The sequence below is a fragment of the Thalassophryne amazonica genome, chromosome 7, assembly GCF_902500255.1.
Source record: "Thalassophryne amazonica chromosome 7, fThaAma1.1, whole genome shotgun sequence".
NCBI lineage: Eukaryota > Metazoa > Chordata > Actinopteri > Batrachoidiformes > Batrachoididae > Thalassophryne > Thalassophryne amazonica.
The window spans coordinates 51659523-51680342 of record NC_047109.1 but is presented as its reverse complement, the minus strand read 5'-3'; the positions used below and the strand labels follow the sequence as shown (position 1 = coordinate 51680342).

General features: G+C 46.0%; 1 protein-coding gene across 1 annotated transcript in view; it reads right to left on the bottom strand.

Annotated features, from left to right (window-relative positions):
- drd2l (dopamine receptor D2 like) overlaps nt 1–20820 on the bottom strand; it is a 115731-nt gene extending 94911 nt beyond the window's left edge. The window contains 1 exon segment of the mRNA XM_034174143.1: nt 20712–20820. The gene's annotated coding sequence lies outside the window, so the exon portion shown is untranslated.

Genomic DNA, 20820 nt, shown 5'->3' with positions numbered 1-20820 from the left:
TCAGGTAAAGGCACTGGGGAGATGGCAGTCATTACATCATCAATAAATGCACAAGTTTACATTGATATTTTGGACACTTTTCTTATTCCTTATGGATGTTTGGGGATGATGAAATCATTTTTCAAGATGATAATGCATCTTGCCATAGAGTAAAAACTGTGAAAACATTCCTTGAAAAAGACACATAGGGTCAATGTCATGGCCTGCAAATAGTCCACATCTTAATCCAATTGAAAATCTTTGGTGGAAGTTGAAGAAAATGGTCCATGACAAGGCTCCAACCTGCAAAGCTGACCTGGCAACAGTAATCAGAGAAAGTTGGAGCCAGATTGATGAAGAGTAGTTTGTCACTCATTAAGTCCATGCCTCAGAGACTGCAAGCTGTTATAAAAGCCAGAGGTGGTGCAACAAAATGCTAGTGACGTGTTGGAGTGTTCTTTTGTTTTTCATGATTCCATAATTCTTTTCCTCAGAATTGAGTGATTCCATATTTTTTTTCCCTCTGCTTGGTCTAAAAAAAGTAACCGTTATTGACTGCCACAATTTTTTTTTCCTGATTTCTTATAGTGTTTCTTAAAGCCAAAGAAAGTTGCCATTTGAAATGACTTTAGTTTGTCATGTCTGTGATCTGCTTTTTTTCTACAAAATTAAACAACTGAATTAACATCCTCCAAGGCCAGTGATTCCATAATTTTTGCCAGGGGTTGTAAGTCCCAGATACAGGGCAGGCTGGCTCCAATGATTTTTTTCTGCAGACCTGACAGTTTGTTGAAGTCTGTTCCTGTCATGTTTGGAGGCAGAGGGACACCAAACAGAGATGGAGAAGCACAGGACAGGGTATTTTCAACACATGCCAGCGTACGACTCATACGTCTTGCTTACATGGGCCATAAGTTGTAGGTAAGTTATGTGATTGTTGACACACGTTTCTTGTAAGTTACTCATAAGTCAAAATCCATCCATTAATGCTGTCCATTGATTGGTTCTACAACTGAAAGCTCAGTCCTCATGCTAACAGTTCAAACAGTTTCAAATATTAAAACCATTCTGAGTAAATCTAAAGTATTAATTTTACCTGTTTGTTTCAGTCTGATTCATCATCACAGCCTGACGAAAACATTCATATAAAGAGTCCTGATTGTTGTGAAAGTGTCGTGACACGGACCCACAACAGGGGGCGTAAATGAACGGACAATGGATAAGGCAAAAGTAATTTAATGTTGTGAATCGCACAACGATGTACAGACAATAACAATGTAGTGACTGTCAATCATACACCAGGTGACGTGTGGGCAGGCTCGACGATAGAAGACGCCTGGCAAGAGAAGAGTCGGATCCCACACAGCTTCCACTGCCAATGGAGCTGAAGAACACCGGAGCCGACAAGACCTGCGCCCCAGGTGCCACTGTCTTCAGCAGTCAGACCATGTACTGCTGGCAGAGAACAGAGACAGTCCTGATGAGTGTGAGGTCGCACACTCAGTAATCCCACAGTCTGTATTCAGTAAGGAGGGAGAACCTCCACCTCCAATCACACACTCGTGCAGCTCCTGAGATAATCACTTATCTGGGTGGGGTGTGAGGCGAAGCCGTCGCAGTCCACACCAAACGCCAACTCCGCAGAAAGGGTATCCGTCCCAGGAAAACGGCTGCAAAAAGAGACCAGACTAATACTCGAATTTAGGGTTTAGCAGAGAATTACCTGATTGGTAGTTGATTTCTCGGCGGGGAAGTGGAGTTGCAGTCCGGCCTTTAAGGTGGTGGTGATGATGTAGATGAGTGACAGCTGATGCTGATGACGAGTAACAGCTGTCACTCCCTCTCGTGCTTGAAGCCCGCACTCCAAGCAGGGCGCCATCTGGTGGTGGTGGGCCAGCAGTACCTCCTCTTCAGCGGCCCACACAACAGGACCCCCCCATCAACGAGCGCCTCCTGGCGCCCGACCAGGCTTGTCCGGGTGCCGCCGGTAGAAGTCGGCCAGGAGGGCCGGGTCTAGGATGAAGCTCCTCTTCACCCAGAAGCGTTCTTCGGGTCCATACCCCTCCCAGTCCACCAAATACTGGAACCCCCCGGCCCTTCCGACGGGGGGTCCAGGAGCCGTCGATGATCCGGGCAGGAGGCGGCGCTGGTCCGGGGTACAGAGGGGTGAAACGTGGTGAGGTTTGATGCGTGACACATGGAAAACCGGGTGGATCCGCAGTGAAGCTGGCAGCTTCAGCTTCACTGCGGCTGGACTGAGGATCTTGAGTATGGGGAAAGGTCCAATGTATCTGTCCTTCAACTTCTGGGATTCCACTTGCAGGGGAATGTCCTTTGTGGAAAGCCAAACCTCCTGCCCAGGCTGATACGCAGGGACCGGGGCACGCCGGCGGTCTGCATGGTTCTTGGCCCTCATCCGGGCTTTGAGCAGGGCAGAGCGGGCGGTACGCCACACCCGACGGCACCTTCTCAGATGGGCCTGGACCGAGGGCACCCCGACCTCTCCCTCCACTAGCGGGAACAATGGGGGGCTGGTACCCCAAACACACTTCAAACGGGGAGAGGCCGGTGGCAGACGAGACTTGGCTGTTATGAGCGTACTCGATCCAGGCCAGATGGTCACTCCAGGCCGTCGGGGTGCGCAGAGGTCACGCAGCGGAGGGCCTGCTCCAGTTCCTGGTTAGTCCGCTCTGCCTGCCCGATCGTCTGGGGGTGGTACCCAGACAAGAGACTGACGGTGGCCCCCAGTTCCCTGCAGAAACTCCTCCAGACCTGGGAGGAGAACTGAGGACCATGATCTGAGACAATGTCTGCTGGAATCCCATGCAGACGCACGACATGGTGGACCAGGAGGTCTGCAGTCTCCTGGGCCGTCGGGAGCTTCGGGAGGGCCACGAAGTAGGCCGCCTTGGAGAACCGGTCCACTATCGTTAAGATGGTGGTGTTGCCCTGGGAGGGCGGGAGGCCCGTGACAAAGTCCAGGCCGATATGAGACCAGGGGCGACGAGGCACAGGCAGAGGCTGGAGGAGGCCTTGGGCCTTGTGGTGGTCGGCTTTGCCCCTGGCACAGGTGGTGCAGGCCTGGACATACTCCCGGACGTTGGCTTCCATAGACGCCCACCAGAAGCGCTGCCGGACCACTGCCACGGTCCTTCGCACCCCTGGGTGACAGGAGAGCTTGGAACCGTGACAGAAGTCAAGGACCGCAGCCCTGGCCTCTGGTGGGACGTACAGTTTGTCCTTCGGACCTGTCCCCAGGTCCGGGCTCCGTGTCAGGGCCTCCCGGACGGTCTTCTCCACGTCCCAGGTAAGGGTGGCCACGACAGTGGACTTGGGGATGATGGTGTCAGGGGGGTCTGACAGCTCGGTCTTGACCTCCTCTTCGTGCACCCGGGACAGGGCATCAGATCATTGGTTCTTTGTCCCGGGGCGGTAGGTGATCCGGAAGTCAAAACGCCCGAAGAACAGCGACCAGCGGGCTTGCCTGGGGTTCAGACGCTTCGCGGTCCGGATGTACTCCAGGTTCCAATGGTCCGTGAAAACCATAAATGGTACCGATGCTCCCTCCAACAGGTGTCTCCACTCCTCAAGAGCCTCCTTCACCGCAAGAAGTTCCCGATTGCCGACGTCATAGTTCCGTTCAGCTGGGGTCAACCTGCGGGAAAAGTAGGCACAAGGATGGAGAACCTTGTCAGACACCCCGCTCTGGGATAGCACGGCTCCTGTCCCTGAGTCAGAGGAGTCCACTTCAACTACGAACTGGCGCTTGGGATCGGGCTGCACCAGAAGCGGTGCAGTCGAGAACCGGTGTTTCAACTCCCTAAACGCGGATTCGCACCGATCCGACCAGGTGAAGGGGACTTTTGTGGAGGTCAGAGCTGTCAGGGGGCTAACTACCTGACTGTAGCCCTTGATGAACCTCCGGTAGAAATTTGCAAAACCGAGGAACTGTTGTAGTTTCCTACAGTTCGTTGGTTGGGGCCAATCTCTCACCGCCGCAACCTTGGCCGGATCAGGGGCGACGGAGTTGGAGGAGATTATGAACCCCAGGAAGGACAAAGAAGTGCGGTGGAACTCACACTTCTCGCCCTTAACAAACAGCTGGTTCTCCAACAACCGCTGTAGGACCTGACGTACATGCTTGACATGGGTCTCAGGATCCGGAGAAAAGATGAGTATATCATCTAGATACACAAAGACAAACCGATGCAGGAAGTCCCGCAAGACGTCATTAACCAATGCTTGGAACGTCGCGGGCACATTGGTGAGGCCGAACGGCATGACCAGGTACTCAAAGTGACCTAACGGGGTGTTAAATGCCGTCTTCCACTCGTCTCCCTCCCGGATCCGAACCAGGTGATAAGCATTCCTAAGATCCAATTTCGTGAAAATTTGGGCTCCATGCAGGGGCTTGAACACCGAATCCAACAGAGGTAACGGGTATCGATTGCGAACCGTGATCTCGTTCAGCCCTCTGTAATCAATGCATGGACGGAGTCCGCCATCCTTCTTGCCCACAAAAAAGAAACCAGCACCCATCGGGGAGGTGGAGTTCCGGATCAACGCGGCAGCTAACGAGTCCCAGATGTAGGTCTCCATTGATTCGCGTTCCGGACGTGAGAGGTTGTACAGCCTGCTGGACGGGTACTCAGCGCCCGGTATCAAATCAATGGCACCATCGTACGGACGGTGCGGGGGTAGCGTGAGTGCCAGATCCTTGCTGAAGACATCAGCAAGGTCGTGGTACTCGGCTGGCACCGCGGCCAGATTGGGGGGGACTAAAACGTCCTCCTTAGCTGTCACACCGGGTGGAACCGAGGATCCTAAACACTCCCGGTGGCAGGTTTCGCTCCACTGAACCACAACCCCAGACGGCCAATCAATCCGGGGATTGTGTTTTAACACCCATGGAAAACCCAAAATTACTCGGGAGGTAGAAGGTGTTACATAAAACACAATCTCCTCCCTGTGGTTCCCAGACACCACCAATGTCACTGGCTGTGTCTGGTGTGTGATTAGTGGAAGAAGGGTGCCATCTAGCGCCCGCACCGACAATGGTGACGGTAAGGCCACTACAGGGAGCCCAACCTCCTTTGCCCATCTGCTATCCAGCAGATTCCCCTCCGACCCCGTGTCCACCAGTGCTGGGGCGTGAAGGGTTAGATCCCCACTCAGGATCGTGACTGGGATTCGTGCAGATCATCGGGGTTTCCCCACGTGGGTGTTGTGACCCACCCTTAGCCCAGTCTCTAAGGACGGTGCTGCTGTTTTGACCGTTTGGGGCATTCTCTCTGTGTGTGCTCGGTAGAGCTGCAGAGAAAACACTCTCCACGGATCAGCCTCCTTTGTCTCTGGTCTGATCGTTTTTTGGCCCTGCTCGTTTCCCTAGCAACGTCAGCAGGGGGAGCTGTCGTCACGTGGAGAGCCCTGGCAGCGGAGCGTGGTGAAGTCGGCTTCCTTTCGGACCCGGGAGGAAGAGGGACGGCTTGTGCCTGACCCCGCCCATCGTCTCGCTCCCGTCGGTGTTCTGTTAATCGGTTGTCTAACAGTATAACCAGGTCGATAAGCCCATCTAAATCCCGTGGCTCATCCTTCGCCACCAGGTGCTCCTTAAGGACCAGAGACAGTCTGTTTACAAAGGCGGCGCGGAGCGCAACAGCATTCCAGCCAGCTCGCGCTGCCGTGATGCGGAAGTCGACTGCATACTTCGCTGCGCTTCGACGCCCCTGCCGTATCGACAGCAGCACACTCGAAGCGGTCTCGCCTCTATGAGGGTGGTCGAACACCTGTCGGCACTCCCTCACAAACTCAGTGTAAACCGTTAGGAGCCATGAATTCTGCTCCCAAAGCGCCGCAGCCCAGGCGCGTGCCTCTCCTCGAAGCAAATTGATCACATAAGCCACCCAGCTAGCGTCTGCTGCGTACATGACGGGACGCTGTGAAAAGACAAGCGAGCACTGCATCAAGAAGTCCACGCACGTCTCCACACAGCCTCCGTACGGCTCCGGAGGGCTTATGTATGCTTCAGGGGAAGGTGGGGGGGTTCGTTGAACGACCAGCGGAATGTCTGTTTCTGGCACACGGTCAGCAGGAGGAGGTGCTGCAGCAGCGCCCTGAGCACACGCTTCTACCTGGGCGGTGAGAGCCTCCATCCTACGATTGAGAACACTGCTCTGCTCGGTAACTAAGTCCAACCGAGCGGTAAAGGTGGTTAAGATGTGCTGCAGCTCACCCAACATGCCTCCTGCTGGCGCCTGTGCACCTCGCTCTTCCATTGGCTGTTCAAGCGATGGTTGACGCACCTCAGGATCCATGACGCTGGCCGAGAAATCCTGTTGTGAAAGTGTCGTGACACGGACCCACAACAGGGGGCGTAAATGAACAGACAATGGATAAGCCAAAAGCAACAATTTCATGTTGTGAACCGCACAACGATGTACAGACAATAACAATGTAGTGACTGTCAATCATACACCAGGTGACGTGTGGGCAGGCTCGACGATAGAAGATGCCTGGCGAGAGAAGAGCCGGATCCCACACAGCTTCCACTGCCAACGGAGCTGAAGAACACCGGAGCCGCCAAGACCTGCGCCCCAGGTGGCCGCTGTCTTCAGCAGTCAGACCCGGTACTGCTGGCAGAGAACAGAGACAGTCCTGATGAGTGTGAGGTCGCACACTCAGTAATCCCACAGTCTGTATTCAGTAAGGAGGGAGAACCTCCACCTCCAATCACACACTCGTGCAGCTCCTGAGATAACCACTTATCTGGGTGGGGTGTGAGGCGAAGCCGTTGCAGTCCACACCAAACGCCAACTCCGCAGACAGGGTATCCGTCCCAGGAAAACGGCTGCAAAAAGAGATCAGACTAATACTCGAATTTAGGGTTTAGCAGAGAATTACCTGATTGGTAGTTGATTTCTCGGCGGGGAGGTGGAGTTGCAGTCCGGCCTTTAAGGTGGTGGTGATGATGTGGATGAGTGACAGCTGATGCTGATGACGAGTAACAGCTGTCACTCCCGGTTGCTATGACGCCCTCTCGTGCTTGAAGCCCGCACTTCAAGCAGGGCGCCATCTGGTGGTGGTGGGCCAGCAGTACCTCCTCTTCAGCGGCCCACACAACACTGATTTTGGAAAAATGACGTCTGAAAATACTTTAGTTCCTTGTCATGGGTGAAGAAACAAGCATTTTAAAGTAAGTCCCTCCTGGTTTGTCTGCTCCCGGTACATTTCTCAGCCTGAACCAGAGAATGCGGCGCTTTGTGCCACAAGAAGAAAATTAACATATTTCAGCAGGACAATGACAAATTTGAAAGAGTCACAGCTCCTCATTCATTCACATCAGTGTTTATCACAGACATCATTCGATTATTCAGCATTCTGCATGCGATGAAAATAAATCAGGTGATCCACCAAGACAAAAATAAAAATTAAGTTAAATTTAAAAAGTGTTAAATTACTCTGCAGGGCGGGTAAGGCTGCACAACAATGTACCCATGCTCAATGATGTGCATGTCAACATGTACATACTTGCTCTGTTACTGGTGGTGGAAATGCAAGTCAAGCCAGACTTAACCATTCCAACCAGTATCATACTGACCAGGACAGTTTGGTGGAAACAGGGATGTTGGCATACGCTGGCTACATTATCATGATGTGACAGCTGCATAACTTATTTGATGTAGCCAGCGTATTTGGCAAATTATTTTGTAAGTCGGCATACGCTCGCTTGACAGGCCTATTAGCCATTACATAAAAAAAGATATTGCTTCACATCTCTCTGTAGTTGGGCAGAAAAGTTAAATTAACTAAACTTATCTTCATATGGCTCATCAATTAAACTTATTCCAAAACTACAGTAAAAGGTGTGGAGTAATTCTAATTTAAACATTTAGGTTGTTACAATATTTATTATTATCATCATTATTATTATTATAGGCAGTAGTATGAAAAATGACCTTTAATCAAGGAGTGTTGTGAAGGTTTGCTCAAGAACACAGTGGCACAGACAGGCGTCAGTCACAGGTGTGGTGCGAAATATGTTCCATGCCAAAAAATGTGAGGCCCATTCCTGTGCAGAGTGGCAGGTGCACAAAGATCTGTTGGGTCAGTTTTCTAGCTACGTGAATGATTGATTGACATGTTGTTCTTATATCACAGAATATGCTGAGGTTGTGCATTGGATAGATTGCAGGGCTGGAGAGTGGAAATAACCTGGTCATGGTGAGGTTTTAGCTTGACAAGCCTCATCATGGAAATCAAAATCTGGTCATCAATGTCACATGCCTGTACATTATATCATCAGTACACTCCAGGTGTAAAATTAATCACCTGTCATGCAGAGTTTGTTATTTCTCAGGGATTCAATACCACAACCTTTTGGTTAATGACCAGCCAATTCACAAGTCAAAACTGAACATGCACACTTGATATAGATTGTCACTGTTAGGAATTGTGTATTTTTCATGCTACATCAACAATTTAAAAGAAAACTTCAGATTAGCTTTAGAGTATAATTAGATGATGTGTACATACATAATCAGAATATTGCAAATTAAAAGCATTAAACAAGCTAAATTGATAGAAAAAAGGGTATGATTTATACTGAAATAATGAAAAACACTGCTGGTGAACATTTTCCACCAGTGTGACTTTTACAATTTTTGCTTGTTAAATTTTACCTTTAGTGCATTTATGTTGACAAAACATGTTGCTAAAATTCAGTCTTGTATAAAGTACCTCAAAGTGATATTTGAGTGAAAGTACCATAAAATTACTTTGGTAAAAATTAAAGTCTCCTTTAAAAATATTACTTGAGTAAAAGTCTTAAAGTATCTGACATTTACTGTACTTGAGTATCAAAGTAAATTTCTCATATAAAATGTACTTTAAGTAAATGTATTGAGTGAAAGTAAAATCCAAAATGAGTGGAGAATGAAACAGCGACACGAAAACAAAGCCAGTGTGGTGTCTGGAGAAACCAGGAAGGGGCACTGCCACTATGAAAGGCTGGATCCACCTCTGGTGGAGCAGTTGGTGTTGGTGATGGGATGAGTAAGCAACAGGTGGATGTAAATAGCTGTAAATAAAGCTGACATTCTTTTTCCTGTAAGACCCACACACACTTTTCTGTTAAACGCAACAGACAGGCTCTTGTGAAACAAAAGAGTCACAGTGGTGCCAAATTTAAAGTAAAAAGAAAAAAAAAAGAATAAAACAATGCATGCATCACCACCACCAACCGCTGCAAAGCAATCAAATGCAGTGCTCTTTGCGCTCTGGAGTCCAAAAAGTGGCACCGCTTTTACACAGTGCTTTTCCGCAAACATTTCAAATAAAATAATTGAAATGAACCAGCCACACCAGCCAGTTTTGTTGGAACTGAAGTTTTCACCTTAACTCAGATCGTGCGCTGGACTCCAGTGGGAGCCAAAGTGCAGGTGGTTTTCACCCTCCATTCTTCCTCAACGGGGGCACAGATTCAACCGGTCACCTTTTATTTTTTGTCTTTTAAACTTGTTTTATGTCACACATGCCACTTGATGCTGCAGGAGTGAAAGGCACTGCGCTCCAGCTGTGGAGGATGTTTCTCTAACCTGCTGTACAGCTTTCACCTCTGCAACCAGGCATTGCCCAATCAAATTTCTTCTACTTTTATATTGTAGTCTACTTAAGTACAGTAACAAAGTATTTCTACTTTGCTACACTGCAACAATGCTAAAATTAGATCTGAATGGACAGAGGGTACAATTTCTATATTTCCACTGAATCATAGTCATATAAATTAAGCACTGAGCAGGTTGCAGCAAAATTTAAATGTATTAAACCATTTGTGTTACAAATTATTCAAAAATGGTATGAATTTAACTGAATAAAAGTCTGAACAAACAGCTGAATTCTAATTTGAACAAACAGCTGAATTCTAATTTTTCCACATCTAACAATGATGACGATTTACAATGTTTGCATTTTCAACTTAGTGTATTTATTTTGACAAATGTTGTTAAAACATTCTCTGAAAAGTACTGAGTACAATACAAAGTTGCAGAACTTTTGATACCTTTTAATTTGAATAATTCCAATTTTGACTGAATCATATTAATGTGATTACTACATATACACAGTGAATGTGGTGCAGCATGACTGATACTTGACAGGTCTGGTAGATAGGTAGAACGCAAATGCAGGACTCAGACACTAGGCTCTGTAGGTAAAAACAGTTTACTGTTGAAGCAAACACGGTCCGGGAACACAGGTAGGCAGTCCAAAATAAGCAGCAGTACAAGGAGCATCAGGCTAAGGCGTGATCGCGAAAACAAGCAGGTGGTCATAGATACAAAAGAGGCTAGCAGGACATGAAAACAATACAGAGCTCGAAAGAAGACACAGGGTGCAACAATCTGGCTAAGGACAAGGCTATAAGTACCCCAAGTACCCCACCCACCCACTGGACAGGAGGCGGGGGAATGGCCGGAGGGTACAAGGGGCTGGAATGGAAAGGTTTAACATTACTGACATGGAATGTGGGATGAACGCGCATGGAGGCTGACAGCCGGAGATGGACAGAAATGAGATTGATACCCTTAGAGATGGGGAAGGGACCAAGAAGCCTGGGTTTTAAACTTATGAGGAACCCCGCGAAGAGGCAAATGGCGAGTGGACAACCACACCCTTTGACCTACAGCATATGCAGGTGTGGCTGACCTTGTATAGGGAAGAAGATCGGATCAGTGCTCACCACACTCGCTCCCAGGTTCGTCGGCCCTGCATGATCAAGCTGAGGGCTGAAGGAACCGGGGACTGCAGAGCAGTGGAGGAGAACATGGACGGCTGATGACCAAAAACAACTTGAAATGGAGTGTACCCAGAAGAAGCAGAAGGCAAACTATTGTGAGCAAGTTCTACCCATGACAACTGAGAAACCAAAGTGGACGGATGCTGTAAACACAATATTGTAAGACACTCAAGTTCCTGATTGAAACGTTTGGCCTGGGTGGTGGTAATCTGATGCGAGTCTGGAGGTGGCCCAGAGGAGACGGCAGAATTCCCTCCAAAACCCAGATACGAACTGGGGACCCCGGTCCAAGACAACGTCTTAAGGAAAACTATGCAGACGGAAGACATTAGTCAACATAATTTCGGACAGTTCCTTCACAGAAGGCAATTTAGTCAATGGTACAAAATGGCACATCTTGGAAAGATGATCAACAACAGGCAGGATTACCGAATATCCCTTGGATGGCTGAAGACCAGTAACGAAGTCCATGGAGATGTGTGTCCATGGTTGCTTGGGAACAGCTAGAGGCTGAAGAGTCCTTGCAGGCGGCCGGGTGGTAGACTTGTGCATGGCACAAACTTGACAGGCATTCACAAACTCTGAAACATCCGAAACCAAGCGCGGCCACTAAGACCGTTGTTGCACCACAAAAGTAGTCTTTTTAATGCCTGGATGACAAGAAAATTTGCTACTGTATGCCCAATCAATGACCTCACACCGAGAGCTGCCGGGACAAGCTGTGGGGCATTCAATGGGGGCAGTCACTTTCCTAAGAGCGGATGAGACACATGATTCTATTTCCCAGGTATTGGCTAAGACGAAACAGGTGGATGAAAGAAGCGTCTGGCTTACCATTCTTAGAACCTGGTCGAAATCAAAACGGCTAAAGAAAATTGCCCAACGGGCCTGACAAGCATTTAGACGTTTAATTGTACGTAAATAGGCTAGATTTTTAAGATCTTGTATACAATAAAAGGCAACTGTGCCCCATTGAGCCAGTGTCACCACTCCTCCAAGGCCACTTAACCACTAGCAGTTCTCGGTCTCCGATGCTGTAATTGCACTCGGCCGGAGACAGCTTACACGACAGGAAAGCACACAGATATAGCCTCCTGTCGGTGGGACACATTTTGGACAGAACTGCACCCACTCCAACACCAGAAGCATCAACCTCAACCACAAACTGCTGAGCGGCGTCAAGAAGGAGTAGCACGGGGGCTGCTGTAAAACGCTACTTTAGGACCCGAAATGCCTCGTCACACTCCGGTGTCCATTTTAATGTACGGAGGGACGAGGTGACATCATGAAGTGGTGCGGCCACAGAGCTAAAGCTTCAGATGAATTTTCGATAGAAGTTAGCAAATCCTAGAAACCTTTGGACTTCTTTACGGCTACCGGGCACCGCCCACTCATGCACTGCCGCCACCTTGTCCAGATCCATTTGAATACTGCCTTCTGAAATCACAAAGCCAAGAGAAGACACAGTGAAACAATGGAATTTGCATTTTTCAGCTTTAACAAACAATTTGTTTCACAGGAGTGTCTGTAATACAGAGTGAACGTGTCATATATGGGTGTCAAGATCGGGAGAAAAAAACAAAATGTCGTCCAGCTAGACAAAGACGAATTTAAGACGAAGATACTCCCCTAGTACGTCGTTTAAGAGATTTTGGAACACTTGTATGTTTTGAACCCAGCAAAGATTATATCTTGTGTCCAGCCTTTGTGAGGCTGAATGGCATAACTAAATACTCATAATGTCCCGTACGGGTGTTGAAAGCCATTTTCCATTCATCCCGTCATGGTAGCAAGGAGGAACACCAGATAAATCTGAAAGTACCGGGTACGGCTGTGCTCTGATCTTAATCAGACACTTCCCTGGACAGGCTGATCCCCACTCAGTGATTTTACAGTTTGTTCAGTCGAAGTTTGGGATGTGCTGTTGTAGCCAGGGGTGCCCCAGAATCGCGGAGTGAGTCATATTATCCAATACATGGAAGCTAATGAGTTCAGTGTGGTTCTCATCAATAGCAACACGGACCGACTGAGTGCGGTAAGAGATTTGACCCAAGTTGTGGCCATCCACTGCCCTGACCACCAGGGGTCGTGTTAGGTGGAAAAATTTAAGGTATACGGACCTAACAAGAGAAGATAGAATTAAATTAACTTCTGAACCTGAATCCACAAAAACAGGCACCAAATCAGAATATTGTTCCGATTCCAATTTTACTGGAATTCTATTAAGTGATGCAGAGGAAGAAATGGTATTCTGACTCACCCGCACAGATGGTGGATACTTTTCAGAGGCACCCTGGACTGGACAAATGGAGACTACATGATCAAAACGTCCACAAAAAAAAAAAACAGAGTCCGGCATCCCTTTGACTGCGCAGTTCCTCTTCAGACAGACGCATCCGTCCCAGCTGCATGGGCTCTTTGGAAGCGTGATGCGTGGTGTCGTCCTCCGCTCCGTGTGTGGGAGCAGTGCCAGGGTTGGTGGTGGTAAGGCATTGTGCTGTGAAGCGTGCCTCACGGCACAGTCGTTCCACCAGTCAATGGTCGACCTGAATGGCGAGGGCAATCAGCTCATCCAAATCCTCCGGAAGTTTGGCCGAGATGAGGTGATCTTGAATGTCGGGGCTAAATCCCTGGAAGACGGCGTCGAAGACGGTGGCAGAGTTCCACTCACTGTTGGAAGTGAGGATGCGGAATTCCACGGCATAATCAGCCACTCTGCAACTGCCCTGCTTAAGCCTCAGAAGTGACTGCGCCGCCTCGCATCCAGGGGAGGTATGTTGAAAGACCTGCTTGAGCTATAAGTACCCCCAGGTGATGAGGTGCAAATAGGAAGCAGGTGTGCGTGGAATGCACCAGAAAGGGGGAGTGGCCAGAGAGGGGGAGACACCCACCACCAAGAGACAGAGGAGACAGACAAGAAAGGCACAACCTAACCGAAACATGAAAATAAATCCAGACAAAACCCAAATCCTGACAGTACTGAAAGTGTTATCACCAGGTAGCCACAGTATGTGGCCACAACTTAACGGTGAGATTTGCTGCATTCAATTTAAATTTCAATTGATTTTCATTTATATAGTGCCAAATCACAACAGAGTTGCCTCAAAGCGCTTCACACAGGTAAGGTCTAACCTTACCAACCCCCAGAGCAACAGTGGTAAGGAAAAACTCCCTCTGAGGAAGAAACCTCAAGCAGACCAGACTCAAAGGGGTGACCCTCTGCTTGGGCCATGCTACAAACATAAGTTACAGAAAAATTCACGGACGAATACACAAGAAATGCTATTGGCGCACAGGACAGGAGGATCGCCAACACGACTACAACTCCCATCTCTGGATGGAGCTGCACCCTTAACAGAGAGAGAGAGAGGAAAAAAAAAAAACAGAATCAGGCATCAGAAAGACAAAAAATACTGTATAATTTGGCAGCATTAAACAACAAGAAAACAAAGAAATACTAAGGTGATCGCCGGCCACTAGCCCTAAACTTCACTAAAAGACCCAGAATTTAGGTAAAGTTGAGGCCGCGGCCCGCTCCAATTACTAATAAATGAATTAAAAGAGTAAAAAGCGTAAAACAAAACTGTACCAGTGTGCTAGCCATATGAAAGGGAAAATAAGTGCCTCTTAAGTCTCCACAGAATCTGACTGTTTTATTGATGCAAGGAGATCATTCCACAGAACAGGGGCAGGAGAAGAGAAAGCTCTGTGACCCCCAGACTTATTATTCACCTTAGGGACACAAAGTAGTCCTGCACCCTGAGAACGTAAAGCCTGGGCCGGTACGTAAGGTTTAAGCAGGTCAGCTAGGTAGGGAGGTGCCAGTCCATGAATAATTTTATAGGTTAGTAGCAGAACCTTAAAATCTGATCTCACTGGGACAGGAAGCCAGTGAAAGGACGCCAAAATGGGTGTAATGTGGTTGAACTTTGCTTCGTGTCAAAATTCTGGCTGCAGCATTTTGAACCAATTGGAGACCCCTAATGCTAGACTGCAGTAAACCAGAAAATAGAACATTGCAGTAGCCCAATCTAGAAGAGAAAAATATATGGATCAGGGTCTCGGCATCAGCCATACACAGGATGGGACGAATCTTCGCTATATTTCGCAGGTGGAAGAAAGCAGTCCTAGTAATATTTCTAATGTAGAGGCCAAAGGACAACGAAGGATCAAAAATTACCCCAAGGTTCCTCACTTTGTCAGTGTGATGTATGACACACGAGCCGAGGCTGAGTGTTAACTGGTCAAATTGATGCCGATGTCTCACTGGACCAAGAACCATCATTTCAGTCTTATCAGAGTTTAAAAGTAGGAAGTTTCTAGACATCCAGCTTCTCACTGCTGCAAGGCAATCTTCTAAGGATTTTATGTGAACGAGATTACCAGCAGTTATCGGCATGTATAACTGAGTATCATCTGCATAGCAGTGAAAGGTAGTCCCAAAATGCCGCAAAGTGCCCAAGAGGTGCTATATAAAGGGAGAAAAGCAGGGGGCATAAGACAGACCCCTGTGGAACCCCAAATTTCATGTCACTAAGGTTAGAGGTAGTGTTACTGTACAAAACACAGTGAGAATGACTGGTCAAGTATGACGTCAGCCATGCAAGGGCACTCCCAGTAATCCCAAAATGATTTTCCAGCCTATCAAGTAGAATATGATGATCCACTGTATCAAATGCAGCACTGAGATCTAACAGCAACAGAACCATAGTGGTGTCCGAATCCATTGTAAGCAGAAGATCATTCACCACTTTAGTGAGAGCCGTCTCTGTGAAATGATATTTTCTAAAAGAAGACTGCAGTGGCTCAGAGAGATTATTCTCAGTAAGATAGTCTACGAGCTGCCGTGACACCACTTTTTCCAGAATTTTAGAGAAAAATGATACATTTTCCAGAATTTTAGAGAAAAATTATAGATTTGATATCGGCCGATAGTTTGTCAATACACTAGGGTCAAGATTAGGTTTCTTAAATAATGGTTTAATCACTGCAGACTTGAAACATTTAGGAACAGATCCAGAAAATTAATCATTTCCAGCACAGTTGGCACAAGAGTGGGCCACAGGTCCTTAAACAGTTTTGTTGGTACAGGATCAAATAAACAGGTTATGCTTTTTGTTGACATTACGAGTTTTGTCAGCATGCCTAGTGAGATGCTGTCAAATTCTGTAATTCTAGGTAATACCTCAATAGTGGCGCCCACATCAATAGCAGGGTGTAGTGGCTGGATTAAGGCATGCCGGAATATGTTTAACCTGATGTCTTCTATTTTCTTCTCAAAGTAATCCAGGAAATCTTGTGCTGTAAAAGGAGAGCGAACTACAGGTGGTTGTCCATGCAAAAGTGTTGCCACCGTGTCGAACAAGAACTTTGAGTTATGCTTGTTTATGCTGATTAAATCAGAGTAGTAAGTCCGCTTTGTAGCCAGTAATGCATGCTTATAGTCCAAGATAGCATCATGCCACGCAAGGTGAAATACTTCTAATTTTGAACGGCGCCATTTCCGTTCTAGACCTCTTGCTTTATGCTTGAGGTCACGCAGATAATCACTGAACCAAGGTGACTGTGATTTGGGGGAGTGCGGTTTTAACACAGGTGGTGCAATCATGTAGAGTGTAGTTTTAAGCACTGAGTTTAAACTATCCACAAGTCTGTCTACTGACTGGGTATTTGTCAAATGTGAAGCTAAGACATCAGGCAGTCTAGCTTCGAGTTCAGTCTTAGTTGAGGAGTTCATGCATCACCGTAGTGATAAATAAGGTTGTTGTTCCACTAAATACGGCAGCGAAACTGTAAAGTTAATAACTGAGTGATCAGACACCACTGACGTAAGAGGCATGATGTCAATATTCGTGACAGCAATCCCACGTGCGAGAACCAGATCCAGGGTATTTCCACTAATGTGCGTCGAATCCCGAATGCATTGCCGAAATCCTAATGCATCCACAATTTCCATAAAGGATCAGAAGGCTTATTTATATGAATGTTAAAGTCACCAATGATCAGAATGTTATCTATACTAGTTGACAAGTTAGAGATGAACGCACCAAATTCATCGAAGAATTCAGAATATGGGCCAGGAGGCCCATATACAGTGACAAAGTAATACGACTGATTTTTATTCTTCTGACCTTGGCAATGTGTAATATCCTGAGCAGAGTGGAGAATCAGATCCTCAAACGCCTTGTGGATGAGAAGAGGCTCCGTAACTGTAAGTACCAGGATTGCTGCACTCTACCACAAATTCTGAAGGAGAATGTCATCTGTAAGTGATAAGGACAGCCGGTGGCAACACTAAGGGCCCCTTCATACATAGTGTGAATTTGGTCAATTTGTGCATAAAGTGTGCATGAAGCAGGAATTGTATGCAAAACATGTAGAATCGCAGCTGCTTCTCACGCCAGATACACCTGTTGCTACAACTATGTGCACACACCACCAGCTGAAAGACAAAGTGTGTGCTGTGCAAGCCCATCGACCCCTCGCGGCAGGTGTGGACCAAATTCCAACTGACACATGAACATCTAACACCGCTTGCATGGCACTTAGGAAATGTGTGGCCATTCGTACTATCATCACGAAAACAGTCTGCAGACAATCACTAACGAGGTGGATGTGAAATTTGTCTAAGTGCCCCACGACTGTGGAGTTGCCGAGTGCACAGTCATGGGGCATCTCTCATCTGATCACAGAGTGACATCTTGGTCTGTGCGCTGACAGGACAGGGGGCATGGCTGGCTGCCCACAGGTGTTGAGACATCTCCGGTTCTGGACATCACAACTGCAGTACATGTCCCCTGTTTTGACGAACGCATGCGTGTGTGCGCTATCTGTATCTGTTCAACCATCTACATTTTCTGTATCCGTAGCTGTACTTGTAGTGGGCGGGGCCTAAACCAGAAGTGGGCAGGGTTTAACCCGAAATGGCTGGGGCTTAAATCAGTACATTATTTTAAGTCTGAAATTGATATGGATTGATCAGAAGTTGCTATATTTATTGTTTATTTGAAAACTACTTACAGAACAGCCTCAAAATTGAGATTCAATGTTTTTGATCGCAATAGTAAAGGAACCATTTTACAGAACAATTTTTTTTATAAACTCAGAACATGAATATTCTTAAGTGTATGAATGAATAACAGAACAGCCTCAGAATTGACATTCAGTGTAGTAGGAAATTATGAACTACTAAGTACACATGAACAAGAGTTGTCATACTCAACACAGCTTTCTTTTTTTTAGTTTCATGATCAAACTGTGATTTATTTCAATTATTTATTTATTTTTACTACCTAATGTTCTTGGCATTTTTTCCACACAAAGTTAAACAATATTGTTTAAGGTGTGTGTGTGTCTGTGTGGGCATGTGTGTGTGACTGAGTGATTGTGTGAGAGACAGAGAGAGGGAGAGGTTGTTTGACTGACCAATTTATTTTTATGAACTGCAGTGAGAAAGTGTCAGATACTGCATACAGGCATATTCAATAAAAATTATTAATAGGCTACTTTGTGTGTTCAGATATATGTGTGTAAGTGGTCTGTAAGACTGTTTTTTTAAATGATCTGTGTGAACTTGGTGATTCATGCAAACATCCAGTGATGGCAAACAGGGAAATAATATGTCAGCGTTGTTCACTGTATTCTTCTCAAAAGCACCGCGTTCAGTGGGAGCAAAGTTTTCCAACTGACTTTACATCACCAAACCAAACAAAGAGCAAGCAAACGGTTAAATAAATAAAACCAGACTGGAGTGGAGGCTGTGACCGACACAACAGGAGCCGTTTTCAGCTCTGTCTTGTCAAAAACACTGCATATGATATGAAACAAGTTCAAGTAACTTTAAATATCAGACAAACCGAAAAACAGGCGAGCTGAAGAAAACTTAGAGAACTGACAGAGCAACGTGAGGCAGAATCCAACCAAGCACAGAGAGCGAGCCTGTCTGTGTGTGTGTGAGAGAGAAGCTGCAGTGACACGAGTCTGTGTTGGGAGGGGTGGGCGCTGTGTGTGACTGGCCAATCACAGAGTGCAAAGACAGTCAGTTAGCCAATGACAATTTTCCTTCAGCACGAGCACAGATATTGGAGTTTTATTTGGATCATACTCGTGCTCATTAAAAATGCTTTATCTGTACCGGATACTCGACTGAAACGACTATCCGGCTCAACCCCAGTCCAGCGTCATTTCTGAGTGTCACCAGCAATTCACTGATTGTCACCTAGTTTCTGCTTCAAACTGCACTCCAGTCATCATCTATTTCAGTGACAGATATCTGAAGCTTTTGTACAATCATGTCCACATAAATTCAGCATTATTTAATTATAAAAGAGGGGGGAAGCCATCAGAGTGCCTATGTCATTTCAGAGCGTCAGTAGCAATTCACTGATTATTGTGTCGTTTATGCTTAAAACTGACTTAAGAATCATAATTTCTGAACTACAGAGGGTTCTGAATGCAGTAATATACTCGGTTTCCTCACCCTATGAGCTTTAGGACCACACAGTATAATGCTGTGTTTCTGCGTGTGTTCACTGTTGTCTGGATTATGAGTGGGAGTTAAACATGAATGCTTCAGTTACTGTCCTGTTTCACCTCCACTGTGGTGGTACATGGAGGCAAAATTTAAAAACCATCACCATGCAAATGACTAATTTTTACATCTTTTCATGCTACTCAAAAACTAACCACAGAAAGCTGAGAAGTATTTACATGATGCATTTTTTTAAACCTTATTTTCCTCCTTATGCAGTCAACTGTGAGAGAAACATACTTTCTGATGTTATGCAGTTCCTTCACTAAAATTCTTCTCTTTTGAGATTTTGCTACAGAAAAACAACAAGTCCAACTGAAGCCGTGAACATCCATACTGTAAACATTTTGTATGGCCACTGGAACGAACCAAAAATGATAAGATTTGGCAATAGAAGATAGAGAAAGTGGCGTTCCAATTTGTCACAGAAATACATGACGTCCACAAATCCTGACCCTTTCTATAACCCAAATACTCACTTTAAAAACAAACACTTTCAATCTGGCTCAGCTTGTGGTTGTCACATGTTCGCAGAACCTCTTGTAGAAATACATCCTGAAACCATGTGTATAGTTTATGCTATAACACAGGTGTCTCCCTCAGACTGGAAAATAGGTATCATGGATTTGGAGCAGAAGTAGCAACATCACCCACAGAGCAGAGAGTTTATACTGAAGGAGATCAGCAGGAAATAGAAAGCAAAAAACAAAATAAAAACAAACAACAACAAACCACGACTGTACTGTATTTTTCCACAATATTTTAAACATCACATTACACTTGAGGAGACTGCACTCTATCGCCCTCTAATGGCCCACCACTGCTAGAGACAAAAACACCATGTTTTCCTGAACAGCAGTAATCTGATTATGAATAAAACCATATTTACATTATGGTGCTTACATGAATTGCTTAAATAATAATTCCTTTTTCATGGTACAAAACATATTCTGATTCATGACTCACAGCCACAATAAATCACACAAAATGCTAAAAACTCCAGCAGGCGGTCATACTCTGATTTACACGTCTACTATGCACTTTAATAATCATGCCACACATCATTTGGAACATTTGTGATTCATAAAAAAAAAAAAAAAAAAAAAAACTATTGTCAAGCATTATAGCATCTTAACAGTAAGGTTTCAAGTATTTCATAAAATAACCTCAGGGATTAGTGTATAAAATATATGCAAAAATTATAATAGGTTTCAAAAGACACATTTTAAGTATTTATCAAATGAGTTATATACAAAATATAGTTAGTATTAACTACTTAGAAATGACAAATGTAGTTTATATTTTTAAATTCTACCAAACCAAACAGCATTTAAACCGGTGATGACGTAAAAGGTTAAACTACAGCTGCAGAGGATGTCGGAAGCTTTGAAGGCGTTTAAAATCACTTACCTTTGAGCAGAGCGGCTCACATTCACATCTCAACACGGGACGAAAAAACACGTCTAACGCCGAACCTCCAAAGCGAACGACTGCTCCGCTAAAACCCTCCGCTCCTCCG